A 21,995-nucleotide genomic window follows, 5' to 3' on the forward strand; every position below is an offset into this window, starting at 1 on the left:
CCCTGCCGTGTGCAAGAAGGCACAGAGCGGGCCCGGAAGACTGGGGACAGCCAGCTGGCGAGCCCAGACAGAGGACAGGCGCTGGGTGTGTTTCAGTGTGGACGAGACAGAAAAGCTGGAGCTCGGTCTTATGGCTTAATTGCACAAGTGAACAGGCCATTTTAGCACGAGGAGGTAAGTGCCAGGGTAGGGGAAGCCTGGGGTGCAGGAGCTCAGGGGAAGCACCTGCCTGGGTGGGAGATGGTCTCGGAAAAAGCTTCCAGGGGAAGGTGATGTCCAAAATTAGGCACAGAAATCAACTTGCTTTTCCAGAACCCTCTCCCGATTTCTGGAGTCCCCTTTACACATCACTGGAACACTTTGACAGGGAGATCATTCACTCACAAAGCAGTCCACTCCATGATTTCTCACTGCCTTGTACCAGAATATTCTCTTTAGGAGTAACACACACTACCAGGCGCCGGGATGCCATCACCTGAGCTCGGAGCCCTTCCCTTGCCATCCTGAGAGTCCAGTCTGTACCCTGGGCACCTGCCCCACGTCTGGTTCATGACAGCCCCATGGCTGACAACCTAGCCAGCTGCCTGCTCCCTTCTCCGCTTGACAAGCCAAGCAGGCTGAGTCACAGGCTCAGCTCCTCCCAACCCACGTGGGGCCTGGGTCTGGGCCAGAGGGATGAGCTGCCTGCCAGGGTGCCCGTAAGTCAGACCGAAAGGAGCCCATGAGCCTCACTGAGGATTAGACCTAGGAATGTTCTGGAATCCCACACTGTACCTTGGAGCTCCCCAAGGGGCAGATCCGGCAGAGAGACACGTTATTCTATCAGGAAGGAAACCAAGACAGAAGGGATGGGGACAAGGGGGGGGGGCATCCTGCCTGAGAATGCTATTACAATAATTATTAATGCTATATGTTGTCATGGTTAATTTTTAGAATGTGCCAGCTTCCTCTGCATGGGGACCTGTCCACCCTGCTCACTGCTACATTGCCCTGTGGTCCTAAGAGTTATCTAGCACATAGTAGGGGCGTGAGTTCTTCTATTGAGTAAGTGCGTGAACAATAACCACCTGTTTCTCAAGGACATACGACCAGGAACTACATAATTTTTTGTGTGTTCTTTTATGTATTGTCTCTCCACCCCCAGGGCACAGACTGACTCTATTTTGCCCACCATTATGTCCCCAACACCGTGACCTGCACATAGTAGGTGCTCAGTAAACAGTGTTGACTGAAGAGGGGGCTGCTGGGCAGTTTCTCCTTTGCCCTCACACAGCCCAGGCGGGGAGCGAGGAGGGCTCCTCTGCACCCTTTGGAGATGAGAAATTGAGACCCGGAGAAGTGAAGTGACCTCTGAAGGTCATGTGGTTGATGCGGCACAGAGCCAGGATTTGGACCCAGGTGTGTTATTACAGACACTACGTGTGCTCTCACTGCCGGGTCTCGCTGCCTCTGATGGTAAGGGGAGACAACCAGGGGTGGGGGTCGCTGGGCAAGGCTACTGGGACAGAAGAGGCACCATCTCGGCAATCCCCAGTCTTGCCCAGTGAGTCTCAGTCACGAAGTACTTTCCATCTGGCTTCCTGTTGGGTGCTCACCACGGTGGCAGCAAAGCCCAGAGAGGTCGAGTCACTTGCTCAAAGTCACACAGCAGGTTCAACACAGGTCTTCTGACTCCACTTCCCAGTGTTCTTTCCCCTTAAACCCCAGTTCTGGCTCACTTGGAACCCTACTATAAGCAGGGTTGCACGTGGGTCAGGAGAGAAGGCTTATGTTCCGGCGCTGGGCTTGGCTTTTCTGGGCAGCCCAACACATCTGGTGACAGATCCAAATACCACACCTTGCTGTGTGCCCTTGGGAACTGCCTCCCCCAGCCACCTGATCTGAAAGATGGTGGCCTGCTTTGCGGGTTAAAATCCTTGACTAGGTATCTCTCCTGCTGTGTGACTGAGGGAAGACGTTAGCTTCTCTGAGCCCCTCTTTCTTCACCTACAAGGTGGAGTTAATAAACACCCATCCCTCAGAGCCCCGAGTGGGCCCCGTGCGGGGCCTGGCATATAGTAAGTGTTCAATAAAAGGTGGTTTGGGGGTTCCTCGACGACCACAGCGGGTGGCCCTCCTAAGGATCCAGCCGGCCGGGCCTGGCCACGGCCGACCCAGGGCACGCACTCCTGGCTGCCCACAGCCAGCCAGGGAGAAACCTGAGCCACGCTCCTCCTGGGCAGACGTTGTCACTGTCCCTGCTGTCTCTGAAATGAAAAGAAAGGTCAGATCCTAGGGAAGCAGGGCTGGGGTGTGCTATGGAAGCAGCAGAGGAGAGGCGGGGAGGGGTGGCCCGCGGCTGCCTGACCGCCCTGGTCTCTCCAGGGGAGGCCTGAACCGGCCAGGCCTGGGTGCAGCCCCCCTGCCCAGGGCTTGGCCTCCCTGCCGGGCAGAGCCGCCTCCCAGCCTGCCCCTGGGGAGGGGCCACCTGGTGTCAATTAAACCCCAGCCACTCGGCCGCACCACGCCAGGCGGCTGATTAGTGCCGCTGGGCTCTCCAGATGGGGAGCACCGCCTGAGAGGGGGTGGCCGCCACCATGCCGGGGCGAGGCCTCTCCGGAGCTGGTGAGTACCGAGCGGGGGCCCTGCCCCCCGGGACAGGCGGGCGTGGTGAACCGGGCCCGGGCATCTCGGGAAGGGGCCCTGGTGTGGTTTGCTCTCCTGGGGCATTCTGGGGCCTCCCAGCATCCCCGTCCTCCTTAAGGGTACCCCAGGGGGCCCAGTGCCAGCCCAGCATCTCCCCCCGGACCGTGCAGCTGCTGGGGCCAACCCCAGACCATGGCTACAGGGAACCTGGTGGGTGAATGAAGGACCAGTCGGCGCAGACTGAGGCCTCAGGGTCCCAGCCGCCTCCTCGTCGCGGCAGGTGGGGCTCGTTCTCTGTGCTGGCCTGTCTGGGCTTCGAAGGCCGCGTTCCTCCAGCTCTCGGGATCACGCTGTGGGGAGGCCCCATTTGCTTGACTGGCTGGAGACCCCTGCAGGAGGCAGGCAGGGGGAGACTGCGGCCCTGCAAGCCCAAGCTTGGGAGGAGGCCTCTGGCTTCACAGCACCACGTGTCTTGAAGCCTGGTGGGGGGCCAAGTAGGGCCCTGGCCCTGGATCCACATACTTCTGGGGACGCCGGTCCAGCCTGCAGGCCAGGCAACACTCTAGGGGCTGAGCCACCTCCTGGTTCCCGGAGGGGAGGGGTGGGGAATCAATCCCAGCAGTGGCAAAGGAGGGAGCAGCCGCCTGCCCATGGCACAGCGCGAGGGGCTGGAGAGGGACAGCTCCGGCCCTCCAAGAAATGAAGGGACGCATGACATGTCTCTGGCTCTGCACTGTGAACTCTGAGCCTCGTCTCCAGGCTGCTGGGGGTTCTGTGATCCAGGAAGGGGGTCCCTCGTGACAGGTGGTATTATCTCTTCGTGGTACCCCAGGGTGGTCTGTGGCCACCGTCTGCTTGGGGTGGAGGCAAGTGTGTTTGGATGGGATGCCAGGGCTGGGGGATGCCAGGGGCTGCTGGCTGTGTGTCCACCCACTTGTGCCACCTGGGCTGCCTCTGGAAGATGAACGGGATCCCTCGTGTGGGTCTCTGAGTCTGTGCTGGACCGTGGCTGCAACGCGTAGGCTGGGGCAGAAGGATGGGTCACAGTAGAGCGCTCTGTGCCCATCGGGGCATGGCCACGTGTCTGTGTCTGTGCATGCGCGTGAGGTTATATGGATGCTAACGCCGCGCAGGCGAGGGCTCCTTGGAAGCACCCCTGGGTCACCGCGCTCTGCTCTTTCCAGCACAGTCCGTCTGGGGGGGAGCGTTTCCCGAGGGCCTAACCGGTGAGCATACTTGCAAGCCAGCCGGCCAGTTTCCCCGTTGCATACCTTGGGGAGACTCACTTGCTCTGTTTTCCAGACCCCTTTGCCCCCGGCTGAGGCCAAGCTGGGCCGGTGGCTGGACTCAAGCCTTCCGTCCCTGGAACCCATCTCCGTGACTCTGGGGCGAGTGGGAAGGTAGGGGGGGCAACCACAGCTGATACCCGGTTATTATCCAGGGAAATACTGTATCTGGTTCATTTCCCGCCATAAATATTCATGACCGGCCTCTGTGCTGGGACTCGGGCTCAGAACCAAGACTAGGGTGGCGAAACTAGAATTCATTCATTCTCTCCAAAACGTTTATGGAGACACACCTATCCTAGATGCTGAGCTTATGTGGCAGAGCTCAAATCCACGCATTCCTCCACGCCTGCCTTCACTCTGCAACACTCACCGAGCGTTCACTGCGCACAAGCTGCCTTAGACACCGGGATCCGGGAAGTGAGAAATCATATTCTCTACTGACTCTCCCACATCTAAACACAATGCGCCTGGGTCTGGGAGAAAGCCAGAGGCTTGAGAAGCAGAGGAACACTGGGGTTCCTTCTCTGGCCCCTTTGCAGCCAGGGACAGCAAGGGACAAGGGCTCTACTTAGCCATGCAGCTGCCTCTTGGAATGTCCCCACTGTCCACCTGGGGTTAGTGGCTTTCACTAGCACCCGGTGATCATGGCCATGATACATGGTGTTGGGTGTCCGAGACACACAGCGACAAGATAAACTTCACGTGCATCCATGATTGAGCTCCCTTTGCCAAAGGAGAGTATGATAATTTGGACGGTTAAATTTCCAAGTATGCCCAAAGCGCTGCTTGGGTCATGAAAAAATCCTACAAGATACCCTTTATGACTTTTCCAGGAGCCAGGCACTCATTTAGAACATTTCATGATCAATCTTATTGAATTCTTACCTAACCTTCTCAAGAGGCAGCTCTGTTGTTTTCCCATTTGATAGGTACAGTAACTGAGGCCAGGAGGGACTAAGTAACTGGCCCCAGGCCTTTCTGACTCCAAAGCCTGTGCTTTCAACCTCCAGACTTAGAGCCCCCAGTTCATGGGGACCTAAGAGGATGTCTGTCCACACACAGAATTTGGACAGGGCAGCATGAGGGAGGGTGTGCCCCACATCAAATGAGAGGGGGTGCGGACAGACAAAAAAAAATTCAAGACAGCAGACCGGCTTCTTAGTCTTTGCAGTGACATCGCCCTTTAGTCCAAACAAAACCTCATGGAAATAGGTCAAACAGAGCTGTTCCGTGGGAAACACTGATCCCTAGGTTCCCCCCGTCCCTTGCCCTTGGGGGACCCCTGAAGGCCCTCGGTGAACCCCTGAGGTGTGCAGACAGCTGGCAAAGCACTTTGGTATGAAGTCAAAGCCGGCCAAGGTGAGCAGGGCAGGTGAGGTTACCTGGCAGGTGATGGTAGAGGCGGCTTTGGAGGGTTGGAGGGGGTATGAACAGGAATCCGGAAAAGCAGATGGCCATTCCATGCATATCCATACATTCAGCAAATGCTCACTAAGCTCCTACTCTGTGCCAGGCATTGGTCTAGGCAACAGGGATGGAGAGGGGACCACAGGGAACCAAGCTTCTCCCTATGGCCAAGAGATGATTCTCTGCACGGCCTGACCGAGAGGCCTGGGATCAGAGCAGAGGCTTTGCACAGAGCATAGGAAAAAATGGCTTGTTCATTCAGTAAATACTCATGACCTCCAAATGCCTTGGCACTGGGGTCTCAGTGATCATCAGGCTTGTCTTTGCCTTTCTCAGCTCTGAAGCAGAGCCTGAGACGTGATAACTGGGGCACCTATTTTCTGGAAGGAGAACTTTCTAGAAATTGCAAGCGAGGAAAGCAGGAGAGGGCAGAAGGGGCTTAGTAAGGCTGGGGTCTCAGCAGGAGATGTCTCAGCCGGATCCCACGAGGAGGTGTGGAGTGAGTTGGACCAGAGTGGATCCCACCTGGAGGCAAAGGGGGGCGGCCTTTGGTGTGTATCCCCTTGCCCGCCAGTTACTGGTTCTCCAGTTTGGGCAGGTGGTGTCATAATTTCCCCAGCAAGAGAGCTTTCCTATATTAGGCAATGTTCCAGAAAAAAGTCAGCAGCTGGGGAATGGGTGCATTGGCCTGGCAAAGGGGGCCCGGACAAGGCACCAGAATCATCTACCTCACTGCCCCTGGGTGGTTCCTGGCCCAGCGTGGGAGACGGGCAGTGAGTGGACAGCTGAGGAAAATATGGTGCCCCAGTGGAGAAGCACAGAAGCTGAGGGAACCAAGGACGGCGTGCCAGACCCAGTGTGGGCAAGTCAGGGAAATGCAGCATTGAAGACTTTGGGGCCTGGGTTCAAATCCTAGGACTGCCACCTGCCGGCTCGTGACCTTGGGCCAGTTATGTCTCTGCTGGAGCTTGTGTTTGCTCAGTTCTAGAACATAGATGCCACTTGGCAGGATCTGTGTGGGAATCACACAGCCCCGTTCTGGCCCGTGGTAACCGATGGGGACAGTGCTGGTGAGCATGTGTGGAGGTCATTTGAGATGGCAGAATGCCTGTGCTCCCGAGGAACAGTGTCCTTTCCTGCAGACTCCGGAGGCACCTGGGAGGCCCTGGGAGATGAGCTACCAGGGGTAGGTCCCAAATATTACCAGCACTTTGGGTCCCTCAGGAGGAGGCAAAGGTGGGATGTGTGTGGACGGGGCAGAGTTGGCTCAGGGCTTGACCGAGTGCCCAAGAGGGCAGGGCACTGGGGCTGACCCAGGGGCAGGCCTCCTTTCTCTCCCCATGCCCACTCCGGAGCCCAGAGCCTTGGGCTGAGCAGCCTGTATCCTTCCCTAGGTCTCTCTCATTCAATCATTCATTTATTCATTCATTCACTACCTTAACACCCACTGTGTGAGGTGCTGGGGATGCATTCCTGAATAAGGCAGGAAGGACCCCTACCAGGGAAGCTCAGAGTTCACAGTAGGGGGTCACCGAATGCCAAGGTTAGGGATCAAAAAGAGAGACATAGTCAAGGACCGGAAGCATTGGGCAGTTTCTGGGCATCCTGGGGCAGAGCCCGGTGGCGGGACTGTGAGGACGTGAGCTCAGCATGGGGAGTGGGCAGAGAAGGTGCTCGGCTTTCAACCCAAGTTCAGCTGGGAAGGGGTGGAGGGGACACGGTCCTTCAGCTAGGAACTGTGTAATGGAAGAACATGGTGTGTGCGCGTGTGAGGGTGTGTGTGTGCAGGGCTGTGTATGGAGGACTGAGGTCGGGGTGTGGGGTGAGTGTGTGCGTGCAAGGGTGCATGTTAGGGAGTATCGGGAGGTCGTGTATAAAGGTGTAGGGGTGTTATTTATGAGAGTTGTGAGGGTCTGTGCATGTGTGTGTGTGGGGAACTGCATGCAAAAATGTGTGTGAGAGTGAGTGTGTGTGGCTGTGAACGTGTGGGGGGGCGGTATACATGTGAGGTGTGTGTATTTACTTGTGTGTATTTGGGTGTGCGAGGGTGTGTATGAATTAGCTGGCACGCATGTGGTTTACACACAGGTACAGTGATGTGCGAGAATGAGTGTGTGAGGGGGTGTGTGTCTATCTGTGTGTGAGTATGCATCTGTTCGTGAACGTGTGTGTGTACCTGGGAGTGTGTTCTGTGTTAGTGCATTTTCTCCAAAATCTGGATTCTTAGAGCTAGAAGAGTCTTGAAGCTTATTCAATGCATACTTCCCCCTTGACCCCACTGTCCCTGGGACCCTCGCTGCAGTCCGGTAAAAATGGCTTTGCCCCATTCCACAGATGGGGAAACTGAGACCCAGAGTCTCGAAGGCGATGGCAGTGTTGCTAAGTCACGGGAACTGGTCTTGGGTCAGATGTCCGCTCTGACTACTCATTTCCGTATCTCTTCTACCTCAGGTGCTTATGGAGGTGACTAGATGCGCGTTCAAAGCCCACATGCGTTCATTGTATTATTTCTTTCCTCCTTTGATTCTATTACTTTCTTTGTGTATCTGATTTCTCCCCTGGGTTCCGCTCCACCGAGAATGAACAAGACCGTAACTCTAATATCCCTCACCTTCTGCTCTGCCAAAATGCATCTTAAAAATCACTTTTCAATTAAGAGGGAAATTCTGATAAAAACGTTTAAACCAAAGTGGAGTTCGTTATTCAAGAAAATATGGTTAGGGGGAAAAAAATTGGTTAGTGATGCTCCCCATGATTCCCCAAGAACAATGCATTATAAAGAGACATTTAATGCTTACAAGGGAAAACAAACGATCTCAAATAAAGACCAAATATTTTCACAGAGTTAAGCCCCAAAGCAGGGAACACAAATTCAGTCTTCTGCAAGCCGGCAGTGCTGTTGGCCAGCAATTTCCACAGATTCAGGGGACTCTCTCTTGCCCTGGATCCCCATCCCTCACTGACTCCCCAATGTCTCTCTGACTCGGCCTGTCACCATGACTCTCATAGTAGTAACCTTTCGTGTTCCTGCCACTTACACCTGTCACATCCCTGACCCCATGGCTCCTCCCACCTGCTGCGCAGCGCTGGGGGGGTGGGGGGGGCGGGGACTGGAATGGTTCCTTGTCTTCCTTAACATATAGAGAGACCCAGAGGTTCAGAGAGGTTAGGTAACCTGCCCGAGGTCACACAGAGTTGTGTCTTTCCAGCTGATCTGTTTTCCAGTCCAGAAGCTTCCTCCTGACAGCATCATAGAGCTCCCGTGTCTCCCTCCCAGGTGTTTCGCCACTCTGGTTGGCCACTTCATCTCCATTTTCCTTCTTCTTTCTTGACCCAGATGTAGGAGACAGAGACAAGAACACCAGGAGAGGGTATTTTTACACCACTAGACGTCTCTTCCCTAAGCCCCATGAGACAGAGTAGTACTAGTCTTCCCAGGGCTCACCATGCATCAGACACTGATCAGGGTTTGGAGGCTGCCGTGGGCCCCTGGCACACCCCAGCCTTACCTCCCGCAGCTGGGAGCTAGCACACACTAGGTGACGAAAATTGAATAGGCACGGAGGGCCTGCCCCCGGCGATCAGCAGGATACGGGGACTGGGGGCTAAGCACTTGGAATATTAACTCCAAATGCACCACGATTTTTGAACAACGGGTTTGGCATGTGCAAACAGAGTACTTTTAAAGGGCACCAGACACTGCGTTCCCAGCACGGCCGTGAAATACTTGTTTTACGAGGCGGCTTCTGTGCGTGTAGCAAAGCAGCAGGTATGATGAGTCTGTCACCCTAATAGCACAGTAAAACCAAAACGAATCCACAAATTAGATGCAATCTCAATGCAAAACAAATCCAATTTGAATTCAAAGCCTGTAATGCAAGCGGGCAGAGCAGGGGTTTACTGACTGTGTGAGCGTAGGACATGCTGTCCAGAGGGGCGTTCAGACTTCCCCCAGCCTGGAGGTAGGCCCCACGATGCCCCGTTTCCTGCCATTTCTCCTCTCCACACCCCGCTGCGGATCCTCTGTCTGCACAATGTGGCTGGCCTTATAGCCAGGCATGGAGAGAATCGCTCCCGTCTTACATCCGCAGCCTTTTCTTACCATTGTGCTGTGATTAAACAGAGCGGCTCAGCCCAGGTGCCACCATAAACAGAGCGGCCACCGAAGCCAGGTGGCAGTTCTTAGTGATGAGATGGTTATCGGGGAGTCCAGGAAGGGCTGGTGGTAATGTCCTACAAATAACAATGCAGTTCTAACTCTTACAAACGATCACCCCCATCACAGTGGTATACGACCCCTCAGGGGACCCTGATTGCAGGAACTCGGGTGCAGGTGCATCAAAGCTGGGAAGCCCAGTTGGGACGCAATGGTGGAATGAAGGTGACATGAACGCCAAGAGTGCTCCAAAGGCTAGAAGAGGAGGGAAGATTTGAATAGTGTGCCAGTGCAAGTGGGCAGGACATAAGCTTGCTGGTCCAGATGCCCAGGGAACTGACACGGGTTCCCTGAGCTTCTCAGAGCCCCAGGGAACCATGAGGGATGAGGAAGGAATCCCCAGGCAGCTGGGCAAGGAGAAAGCCTCAGCTGGGCTATTCCCAAGCGTGCTGGGATCCTGGGCTTCACTGCACTTGATTTGTGGGATCCTCGATTACTTTATCGGTTATAAAGACTTCCCTTTATACTGGGCAGTAGAGGTGACCCCTTAAGGGCACAAGCTAGGGAGTCCAGCGGACCACAGTCTGAATTCTACTCTATGCCTTACCAGCTACAGGGCCTTGCGCTTGTCCCTAAACCCGTCTGGGGATGTGTAGCCTAAGCTGTAAAAGGGAAATCGCCTTTGTACCTTCCTATGGTTGTTGTCATGGTTGAACCCAACATCGTTTGCGAAGGGCTTGGGGCAGGGTCCAGATGATGTTGTTACATGATGGTTATCACTGTGCCAGCCGTATTCCCTCATGCACCTGCTCTCTGCCTCTCCATCTGCCTGGTCCTAACTTCCCTCAGCACGTGGGTCCTGCTCTCTGCCTCCAAGACTTTACCAAATGCCTTACCCACCCCCCAACTGTTCTCCTCTTGGTTGAAGGGGGTTCTCAAACTACTTCCTGCCATGCTGGCAATCTGGGAAAGCCCACAGACTCCTCCGAAGAATATTTTTCAATGCAAACAAAAACAAAAAACAAAAAAAAAAACGCGCCGGATTGAAAAGAACAAAGTATATGGACATCAAGCTATCAAAATTTTACCTTAAAGAAACGAACATAATATGATAATAAGCGTGCTTCTCCATCGGTGCATTAGCAAGCTCTGAGTGTAGCCAGTTCTCTCGTCTTGCAGCACGGATGTGTGGAAATATCTCAAACCATTTACAACAATGATAAGGCGAGAGAGAATACCTATGATTTTTGTCAGTGATAAAGGCACAGGTCTGTGCCTTTTAAAGTCACACCACCGTGCCTTTTTGCCTACGTTTGTCAGGAAAGCAAGTGCTGAATTTCAGTGAGGGGTTAGTAAAATAAAGATGTAATTATTTTTCCTGTCCAAGTTCACGGCCTCTCTGAATTGTATCCATAGACCCCTTGGCTCCAAATCCGGTAGTGTTAACTGCCTGTGCCATGGGTTTGGCTCTTGGCCACTGACTCTATTAAGCTACAATTTATCTCTGTTCAAATGTTAAAAATCTTTAATCTAAGCACACACGCATGGTTAAAAAAATAATCAAGGCTAAGAACAAGTCTTGTCTTGGGGAGCCATTGCCCACCTCACCTCTTCCCTTCCGCCTGCTTCCCAGGGGCTCCTGTTCCTGTGTTTTCCAGCTGCCCCCTCTGGGGCTAACTGCAACTCTCTGATATTTAATGATTCACAGACCTTGGACCTTATCTACAAACATTTCCCACCCTGTCCTCCCAATAGAGAGAGGTCTATCACTATTTTTAGGTTTACATCGGTTACCTTGGCAACGTAAAGAAATGCCTTCACTCTACGACTTCTGATTTCCTCAACTACAGGCAGTGTATTTTGACTCCACACTATTTCAGATAACATGTTGGGTGTTTCACCTTCCTTTCCTCACCTCCTTTCCCTCCACAGGCACCATTCATAACCCACTCTTTTCAATGTGAGGTCCTGTGTACCTAACATCATTCTAAGCTTCCAGAATGTAGGGATCTGGCTTGGTTTCTCCTCTATCCCAGCACAGTTCTTGGGACATAGTGGGGGGCAGTAAGTCTGTGTCCTGTGCACTGCCCCTTGGCTGTCATATGTAGCCCCTACCCTGGCTGCCTGTCTGGGCAATGAGCCTCCCCCCCACCCCCAGCCACCACCATGACCAAGGGACAGAGAAGGACTGATGCAATGCAAGCTTCTCCCTCCTGACTGGCCATAGGACATCATTGCCCATAATTATGCACCATAGGAATCCTCTCCTGGTCTTGGGTCTGAATTTCCCACTAGAGCTTCAAGGAAGCTTCTTCGGGGAGACTGTTAATGACTGTCTGAATCATTAGCTTCCCTCCTGCCAGGGCCACTAGATTCTCAGCCAGGCATAAAATGGCTCTGGGAGAGGAAACAGCAAGACCAAATTTCAGAAGGAAGAAGTCATTTCAGGATCTTTTGCAAGTTGGATGACTTGCCTCCTGTGTAGTGTTCCTGTTCAAAAAGGGAATCCATTTCCTGTGAGAGACCTTTCTAGAGCCTGCTGTCTTCACTCGGGGCTCTCTAACATCCACCCAAGGCTTCCCAGGGTCTCAGGATGGGGTCCAAACTCAAGCTCAACCCAAGGCCCTGGACTCTAGCCGACTCATTCATTCCTACCGGCTTCACTTCTCCTGATCTGGTCAGACAGGGCCCCCACAGTTCCCCAGCTCAGCACACTTTGTCTTGCCTTCATCTGTGCCCAAGAAAAGCTGTTCCTTCTGCCTGGAAAGCCCATCTCCCCATTCAGTGTCTTCTCCGTGGCCTTCCTGCCTCAGCTGAGATGTCACTGTGCCTGACTCCCCCAGGTCTTGTGCCTTTCCCCAGCCTCTGTGTGCATCCCAATCATAACCTATAGCCCACCGAATCGAGACTGCCTATTTGCTTATTTGTATCCCCCTCTAGAATGTAAATTCCTTGGAGGTGGAATCCACATGTCCCTTAGTGTTAGGTTACAAGAGTGCTTAGTGCAGTGCCTGAAAGGTAGAAAGTGTTCAGTACCTATGTTCGTGGTAGGGTATACGTGGATAGATGATCTGATAGATGTGGGAATAGATGGGTAGATAGATGGATGGATACAGGAAGAAATGGACAGAGAGATGAAGGTTTGGGTAGATATTCAGATGGATGGATGGATGGATGGATGGATGGATGGATGGATGGATAGATGGGTGGATGGGTGGATGGGTGGATGGGTGGATGGATGGATGGATGGATGGGTGGATGGGTGGGTGGGTGGATGGATGGGTGGATGGGTGGGTGGGTGGATGGATGGATGGATGGATGGATGGATGGGTGGATGGGTGGATGGATGGATGGATGGATGGGTGGATGGGTGGATGGGTGGATGGATGTGTGGATGGATGGATCGATGGATGAGTGGATGGATGGATGGGTGGATGGATGGATGGATGGATGGATGGATGGTCGGATGGGTGGGTGGATGGATGGGTGGATGGGTGGGTGGGTGGATGGATGGGTGGATGGGTGGGTGGGTGGATGGATGGATGGATGGATGGATGGGTGGATGGGTGGATGGATGGATGGATGGATGGGTGGATGGGTGGATGGGTGGATGGATGGGTGGATGGATGGATCGATGGATGAGTGGATGGATGGATGGGTGGATGGATGGATGGATGGATGGATGGTCGGATGGGTGGGTGGATGGATGGGTGGATGGGTGGGTGGGTGGATGGATGGATGGATGGATGGATGGATGGATGGGTGGATGGATGGGTGGATGGATGGATGGAGGGCTGGATGGAGGGATGGATGGGTGGATATTTAGATGGAGGGAATGAGGGATAGGTATGCATGTGAGTGAAAAGATTAGTGATTGGAAAGACAGACCGTTGATGACCTTTTGGTCCCCGATAAAGGTATCCATAATAAGAAATGCCACAGGGAAAAAAAACTTCATATTTCTGTTATCCTCAAATTCTGTCATGGATGGAGACATCAAAGCTTGTGCCCTATTGTTTTACCCTGTTTCACAGAGCGCTGAGTTTAAGTTCATGTTTCAACTTTTCCCAGCTCTGCAGTAACTCATGAGGGATATTTCATTCATTAATGTCTCTCAACCTTCATGGAACCTATACTTTTATGGAGTGAATTTGGAGCCCTTAATTTAAGATGTGTGTTATCAACGGTGTAAGCAGGACTTCCTTTGAGTCTGTTGTTCGGCAACAATATTTCCTAGGGATGTACTATGCCCCAGCGACTATGGTAAGTGTTAGGGATGTGGAGATGGACAATCACCCCCTTCTTGGAGTTGACAGCGTGGGAGACAATGGCCGTCAATGCTGCTGCCACTGGCTAGTTGGCTAGTTGGCTATGTTGCTACTCTGACTAGTAGGAGAGTGGGACACGGATGGAGAAAGAAGGAGAGTGTCCCTGACAGGAGAAAGTACGAGAAAAATACAATACCCCCTCATGGGAGGTACATGTTATTAGCTTCACTGTATCAATGTAGAAAGTGAGGCACAGAGGGCTTTGTGGGCTAATTCAAGGTCAGCTAGTGGATGAATGTCAGAGCTGGAATTCTCCCTGTGTCAAGGGCCCAGGCTTTAAAGAACCACACAGCCCATTGCACAGGTGCAGCAGAACACGAGAGAGGGACCCAGAGAGGTCTAAGTCGGGGCGGAACTCTTCCTGGAGGAGAGGCAGAGACTTTACTCAGGGTGGTGGGTGCTCTGCAGACTCGAGGGGGCTCGTTCACAGAATTGGAGAGGGGCTGTCCTGTGGTCCCTGATAACTCAGTGCCTGGTGAACTCCCTGGTGTGAAGCCTGAGCTGAGACTCTGTCCAAGGTCAGGGCATTCCCCGTTAGGCTACTTCGTTCCATTTCTCAGAGGCAGCACAGAGCTGAGAATGGGGCCCAGCTTGGGGTCAGAGAGACCTAAGCTGGGATCCCAAGCCTGTGCCAGCCATGGGACAGGGAAGTGACTAAGCCTGGTGTTGGTCTTCCAGTTTGAGTTCTCAGAGCCTCTGTCTCCTCATCTGGAAAATGGGAATGATGGTGTCTATTTTGCCCAATTGTTAGTACAGGGATGATGTATGTCAGCCCAGCACACATAGTAGGGCTCACTAAATGGTGGGTCCCTTCTCCTGGCTCTTGGGCACAAGCAACCTGCTCAGATCATTCTCAGAGATCTTCCCTTTGAAGACATAGAACCCCTTTGAGAGTCTGAAAATAGCTGGAAACTTTCTCGCTCTTTTTTTTTTTTTTAAGATTTTTAAAATTTATTTGACAGAGTTAGATCACAAGTAGAAAGAGAGGCAGGCAGAGAGAGGGAGGGAAGCAGGCTCCCTGCTGAGCAGAGAGCCCGATGCGGGACTCGATCCCAGGACCCTGAGATCATGACCTGAGCCGAAGGCAGTGGCTTAACCCACTGAGCCACCCAGGCGCCCCTGGAAACTTTCTCTCAAAAAAACCCAAAATATATAATCCATCTTGAATTGGGTGCGTCATCTTAGCAGGTTGGCACGCCAATGCAGGTACAAGGTCAGACCTCCTGATCTTAAGGCCAAGGTGTAAGTCATATAGTTACTCACATTAGCATTATGGTGATTTGGGATTTTGGAAACCCAAGGGGCTATAGATGATCCAATTTGAAAGTCTATGGATAAGCAAGAAAATGTAAAGCATCTGTGAATTGTTAAAAAACAAAACAACAACAACAAAAAAGCCCCACTGCCATTGTTTGAACATTTCCCGTGCTTTGAGCGTGACACAGACTCTTACGTGGGTGAGCATTTTCTGAACAAAGTCATCTCAGCTGTGATCCCCATTTAATGGATGAAGACACGGAAGCTCAGAGAAGTGAAGTTACTTACCCAGGATCATTCAAGAAGGGGCAGAGCCAGGATTCAAACCCAAATGCATTTAATTTTCATAGTCGTGTTTTGGTTAAGCATCTGCCTTTGGCTCAGGTCATGATCCCAAGGTCCTGGGAGCAAGTCCCACGCTGGGCTCCCCGCTTCTCCCTCTGCCTGCTGCTCCCCCTGCTTCTGCTCTCTCTCTGACAAAAATAAAATCTCTAATAGTCGTGTTTCTAATGTGAGAAGACTAAGGTGACCAGTCGCCACTCACACCCCAAAGACCAATGTAGTAAGTCGGCATCCTTGTCGGAGCAGAGCTCGCGGGGCTACATCAGAAGCAGCACGGTACAGTGAAAGCCCCCACCCCTCTAGTAAGACCCCTGAGGTGGCCATAATGACCTTCCCCCTGCCTTGGGACACACTGTGTGGGCTGTGCGCTGACCCGAAGCTCCCTAAGCCCATTGCTCCCAAAGCCCCCCAAGGTTCCCAGCCTGGAGATACACGGGCTGCTCTTCTGATAGTGGCCGGGAACAGCGGAGGGCATTTTAATGACAGCACACGGGCATCCTTTAATCAGAGGGCCAGTCTCATTCCTCGAATTCTGCGACTGTCTAATAATAGGAGAAAGCACTAGGCCGTGTAGTCATCGGAAATTGGTTGCCCAATGGCTTTGTCTCTTGGAAGGGAAGCAGTAGTGGGTTTTTCTCTGCCGTGACTTTGATAGGCAGAAAAGCACCAGGCTGACAGCCTGATGGCCGTGTCCTCCCACACACAAGGCCGAAAGACCCACCGAAATGGACAGCTTCAGTCCCTGTCTGGGCTTGGCCGCCATCCACAGGGGTGTGCCCAAAAGACCAGCTCATGCCAATTAGAGCCCTTGCCAGTGGACACTCTGTCTCCCTCTGTCACCTCCACCCACGGAACGTGGGAGATGCATCACAACACAAAAGAGGAAAGAGACAGCCTGGAAATGTACCAAGTCGGTCCCTTGCTCAGGCCCGGAAGTGCGGGGGGTTACCAAGCCCATTACTGACATCTCTGAGCACCACAGTCCCTCTACTGAAATGTGGGGGGCAGTATCTACTTTGCAGTTGGGGCGCGGGGCAGGAGCTGTCTTGAATAAGAGATGTGTTCGTTTGCTTGGAATGCCTTAATAAGCTCCTACAGACGGCAAAGCTTAGATGGTAGAAATTTCTGGAAGTTGGAAAATCAAGATCAAGGCGCTGGCAGAGGTGGGGTCCTTCTACGGGCCATGGGAGAGAATGTGCTGCCTGCCTCTCTGCTGGCTCTGGCGGCCTCGGGTGTTCCTTGACTTAGAAGTGACGTTCTCCCTAACTTTACTCTGTATCGTGTTCTTCTCTGCGTGTCTGGCTCTTCACGTGTGCTCTCTACGGAAGAACACCAGTCATACTGAAGGGGTCCCCAGACCCCAGGAGGACCTCATATTAACTGGAGTTAGGACTTCAATGTATGAATTAGAAGTTGGGGAAGTGGAAGGCGGGGGTCGGTTTGGGCACCTCCAGCCACGAACCCCCACAGGAATCAATCAGTGAGGCTTAGTACCCAATTAGACGCTTTTAATTCTCATTCTTCTTCTTCTTATTCTTTTTTTTTTTAAAGATTTTATTTATTTGACAGTCAGTGATCACAAGCAGGCAGAGAAGCAGGCGGGGGGTGGGGTAAGCAGCCTCCCTGCTGAGCAGAGAGCCCAATGCAGGGCTTGATCCCAGGACCCTGAGATCATGACCCGAGCCGAAGGCAGAGGCTTTTACCCACTCAGCCACCCAGGTACCCCTTAATTCTCATTCTTATCTTTACTTCTTGCTGAGGGTTGAACAGTGTCCCCCAAAAGATATGTCCAATTTCTAGCCCCCCATACCAGTGAATGGGAACTTATTTGGAAAAATGACCTTTGCAGATGTGATTAAATTCAGGATTTCATTGATGAGATCATCCTGGATGTAGGGTGACCCCAAATCCAGTGACTGGGTTCCTTCCTTCCTGGAAGCCAGGGAACACCATGACTTGCCAGCAAACCCTGGAAGGGTGCGGGTAGCAAGGACCCCCCTTTCCCCATAAAGTGTTACAACCCCCTATGACTCTGTAATTATTTCCCAGTAAAAAGTTGTTGTTGTTGTTGTTGTTTTAAAGAAAAAAGAATAAAATACACGTGCTCCTGAAGGAAGAAGAAGAAATGGGAGAGGCAGGGAATGAATGCCCCTCTAGAAGCTTCAGGGGACATGTGGGCCTGCAGGTACCTTGATGGAGGACTTCTGGCCTCCAGGGCTGAGGGACAGTAAGAGGCTGTTACTTGAAGCCACCAAGTTTGTGACAAATTGTTTTGCAGCTGCAGGAAACCAGGACAGACGTACTGTGTAAGTTTACTATGTGCCAGAGGGGCCGCTGTGCTAGGGAGCTGGGCAGCCACTGGCCCCCATTGCCCCCTGGTGGGGGAGTGGTTCACCACCAGATTCATCAGCTCCCCCCACCCCCAGTAGGCTGGAAGCCGAGGGTCCTCTGGGTGAGAGGCCCAGCGTGCGTGGGGGGCCCAGCCAAGCCCCTGAGGGGCAGGGGGGCAAGGGCATCCCCTGAGGGCCCCCCACACAGGGCCCGGGGTGTGGTCTCCCTGCACGTCCATCTGCAGCTGGAGTGTGGTCTTACCTTTGGTCCCCACTGGTCAGTGCCATTGCTGGTCACACAAGGGCACATCACCCACGTGGAGAATGCACCTGAACAGTCATCCGCCCACAGCGGGACTCGATTCTCTGATACCTGCCTCTGCAGCTGGTGGCAGTGGTGGGGGGACGGTGGTTTCCCAGAGCCAGTCCAGGGGTAAGATGAGGCCCGTGGCTGTCTGAGGCCACACCTCCAGCTCCAGGCCCACATCAGGCAGAGTGGCTCCCAGTGTGTCTAGAGGGGCAACTCCCCACTAGACACCTCTAGTTGCTCCCCAACAGGCCCTTCTCCAGGGGGCCTGAGAAGCATGGTGTGACCCCCAGCACCCACAGTGCGGGCCCCAGCGGCCACCTGTCCAGCCTCGGTATCCTCACATGACCGCTGAACCCAGAGCTGCCACTGGAAACCTGGGGCCGAAGCCATTGGCAGGGAGGCCGCCCCATAAAGAGAGTCCGGGGTTATGGGCTCCCTGCCCCCTGGTGCTGCTGGCCAGGCCCCTCCTCACCCTGGGCCCAGACCCTGACTATGAACATCACACAGACACCATGTGCCACCAACTAACCCGTGAACACTGGCAGCTCTGGGGCAAAGCTGGGGCCCAGGGCCTCCTGCCTGAGTGACGATGTGTCCGGCTCGGGAGGAGAACCAGAGAGGGGCTGCTGGCCAGGAGGGTGCCCCACTTCCCTCTTTTTCTATTTCATGAGCTGCTTCATCTATAAAATGGGTCCAAGACTACTTACCTCCTAGGCTGTTCTGAAGATCAAATGAGGCAGGTCCTGCACTGGGCACTGTTTCCTGCCTGGTCCTCTCCCTATCCCTCAGGTAGACACCTTTTTTCCCAGCATGTGGCAAATACAGCATTGACTCTTTTCTCTCTTCTATGGCTGTTCCTGAAGGAGAGGCTTCCAGGCACAAAAGAAATCAGAGTATCTGCAGGGTGGCATCAACCTCCCAGCTGGGGCTGCCAATCATGGCTTTCGTCCCCCTCCTCTGCTCCTGCTCCTATATGTCCCCTGTGGCTAAGACAAGTCCCCAGAGTGGAGAGTCCCCAGGTCAGGGCCGCAGCTTGAAAACAAGGGCCAGACCCCAGCTCTCAAGGGACAGACCTGAAGGTTGAGTCAGGAGAGAGAGGGACGTGCTCCAGGTGGAGAGAGAAGCATGTGCAAAGTCCCTGGGGTGAGGAAGAGGGTGGCCCAAGCAACTGCGGAACTGTAAGCAGCTAGGTGTGGCTGGACCGTGGAGCCTGGGGGTGGGTGGTAAAGGGAGGTGAGCCTAGGACAAAGGCAGGTCTGGGTCGTGGAGGAGCAGTCAGACATCTTGAGGACTTTGGTCAGTGGGGAATCAAGGAGAGGACTGGCGCTAGGAAGAAGGGAGATGAATTTAGATTAGTACTTGAGGACGACCGCCCCGGCTGGATGGGAGTGAAGGATGGGCAAGACACCAGTTAGCAGGCGTTCACAGCAATCTTGGGGAAAGATGGTGGGAGCCCAAGGCTTTCTCATGGGGCTGAGGAGTTGAGGACAAAAATGGTGCCTGTCTCAACTCTGAACTTCCAAACTTGACCTAGTCAGATGGCAAAGGGCTAGAGAGTATCCCCAGCAGAAGTCAGGCACATGCTGGGTCAGATCCCCCTCACAGAGGATGTTGCTGTGTGGCCTTAGGCAACACACTTAAGCTCTCTGAGCCTTGGTTTTCTCAACCATAAAATAAGGATAATTACCTACCTCACAGGAAACATAACATCATCTACTCTTGCGTGAGGAGAAAATGCACATAAAGTATGGTGCCCAAGAGTGAGGACCCAAAACAGTCACAGGGATTATTTCATTTATCAATTGTTAACTCTCCAATGATTCAGTACCTATTTTGTGCCACATTCTGGGGACACGGTGAACAAGATCTTGACCCTACTCTCAAGGATGTCCCAGGCTAGTTGGGAAAGCAGACATGTGTAAAAAGGGAAGAGAAGAGTGAATCAGCCCTAGTATGCCTCACGGGCACAGACAATGGCCAGGGTTTGCAGGAAGAGAAAGAAGCTGTGGGTGTAGACAGGCAATGAGAACAGCCCCTGGGATCCCCAGCGCCAGCTGTCAGCCCGGGACACAGAGCAGAGTAACGTGATCAAGCCTGGAAATCCCTCACTGGCACGGAGAGACCAAGGGATGGGGTGTGTGTGCGTGTGTGTGCGCACACGCGCGCACTGGTGTAGGTGAGTCTGCCTAAATAGCCCAGATCACGAGGCTCACGGTGCCGGGATTGTGACAACCACAGGGTCACGGGATCCAGGCAGGAGGCGCCGCTGGGGACGAGAAAGGCATCCTGAGCCTCGCCTGGCCCAGGGCCGTCCTGAGAAAAGGGCAAGGGTGCAAATAACCATGGACCATCCGAAGGTTGGAACAGTCCCCAGCAGGGCACCTGACGGGACCTATTAACCCGAGAACCCCACCTGCCCCCGACCTTGCCGTGTCTAGGGCAACAACCACAGAGGGACGTGTTGCTTATAATAGTAAAGAACTGGAAACAGCCTAAATGCCAATCAGGAGGGGAGTGAATAAGTAAAATGTGGTTTCTTTCATGGATAGTGATTTTAAAAGAGCGAGATCTATAAGCATTCACATGACGAAATCTCGAACATAGCCATAGATGGAGAAAAGAAAGTCTGGGGGCATGGTGTAAAAGGAGTCAATATTTATGCCTATTTAAACACTTGTACATATACAAAATAACATTTGATATATTTTACTGATACATACATTTGTATTTATCCACATAAAGCAAGTTGGGAGAGATACACAGAAACTTCACAGCATAGAGAGTCTCTGGGAAGCAGTTAACTGAGAGGATATTTGATATCTACAACAGACTGATTTTTTTATTTTTTTAAGAATTAAGGGGTTTTTTTTAAGATTTTTTTTTTTTTGACAGAAAGAGATCACAAGTAGGCAGAGAGGCAGGCAAAGAGAAAGGGGGAAGCAGACACCATGCTGAGCAGAGAGCCCGATGTGGGGCTTGATCCCAGGACCTTGAGATCACGACCTGAGCCAAAGGCAGAGGCTTAACCCACTGAGCCACCAAGGTGACCCTGATATCTACAACAGTTTGATTTCAAACACCCTTCTCCTCTATATGACAAGATCATTTGCAGTAATAATTCTATACTAATAATTAGCCTTTCCATGGCTTGGTCTTTTATTTTAAACCAGTCATTTTAAAAGAATAAGTCTCAATGTTAAAGATAGATTCAAATTCACTAAAATAGATCATGAATGAACTAAACATTGACACTTCACAAAAAAACAAAAAACTATGACACCTAGTGATTTGTATTTCACTTCACTCTTAAATTTTAAACAGGTATATTTTAAACGCCACTCCAGATAGTGACGAAGAATGACAGAAGTCACTCAAGTGCTATTTCTTTGTGTCTGTAATCACTGTTTATTTTTAATCTGCTGCTTGAATGTAGGAATATGTATTAGTATTATCTCAGAGGTTGGAAACACAAACCAAGCCAAAAGTGACTTTGGACAGTTCCAAACCGTTAAGAACTTCTGAAACGATTACATGTAGCTGAGTCCACCTGTGGCAGGAGCCAGTGTATAATCTGGGCAAGGGCGAGGGGTGGTTCTCTGAATTTGCTTACAGGTAGAACACCATGTTCATTAAAGGATAAGTAATAAAAATGGACTCATTTGAAACTTATTCTTAAAACTTAACAGTAATGATGGGGCGCCTAGGTGGCTCAGTGGGTTAAAGCCTCTGCCTTGGGTTCAGGTCATGATCCCAGGGTCCTGGGATCGAGCCCTGCATCAGGCTCTCTGCTCAGCAGGGAGTCTGATTCCCTTCCTCTCTCTCTCTCTGCCTGCCTCTCTGCCTACTTGTGATCTCTTTCTCTCTGTCAAATAAATAAATAAAATCTTTAAAAAAAAAACTGAACAGTAATGCAGCGGTGGTTTATAGTTTAGACAAACAAAATACTTTCTC

General features: G+C 52.4%; 1 protein-coding gene across 1 annotated transcript in view; it reads left to right on the top strand.

Moving 5' to 3' along the window:
• The first annotated feature begins 2,521 nt into the window (after positions 1-2,521).
• Positions 2,522-21,995, top strand: part of NOS1 (nitric oxide synthase 1) — a 170,974-nt gene continuing 151,500 nt past the window's right edge. Inside the window, exon 1 of the mRNA XM_032309123.1 lies at positions 2,522-2,604. The gene's annotated coding sequence lies outside the window, so the exon portion shown is untranslated. The remainder of the gene's footprint in view (positions 2,605-21,995) is intronic.

The sequence above is a fragment of the Mustela erminea genome, chromosome 13 (genome assembly GCF_009829155.1).
Source record: "Mustela erminea isolate mMusErm1 chromosome 13, mMusErm1.Pri, whole genome shotgun sequence".
NCBI lineage: Eukaryota > Metazoa > Chordata > Mammalia > Carnivora > Mustelidae > Mustela > Mustela erminea.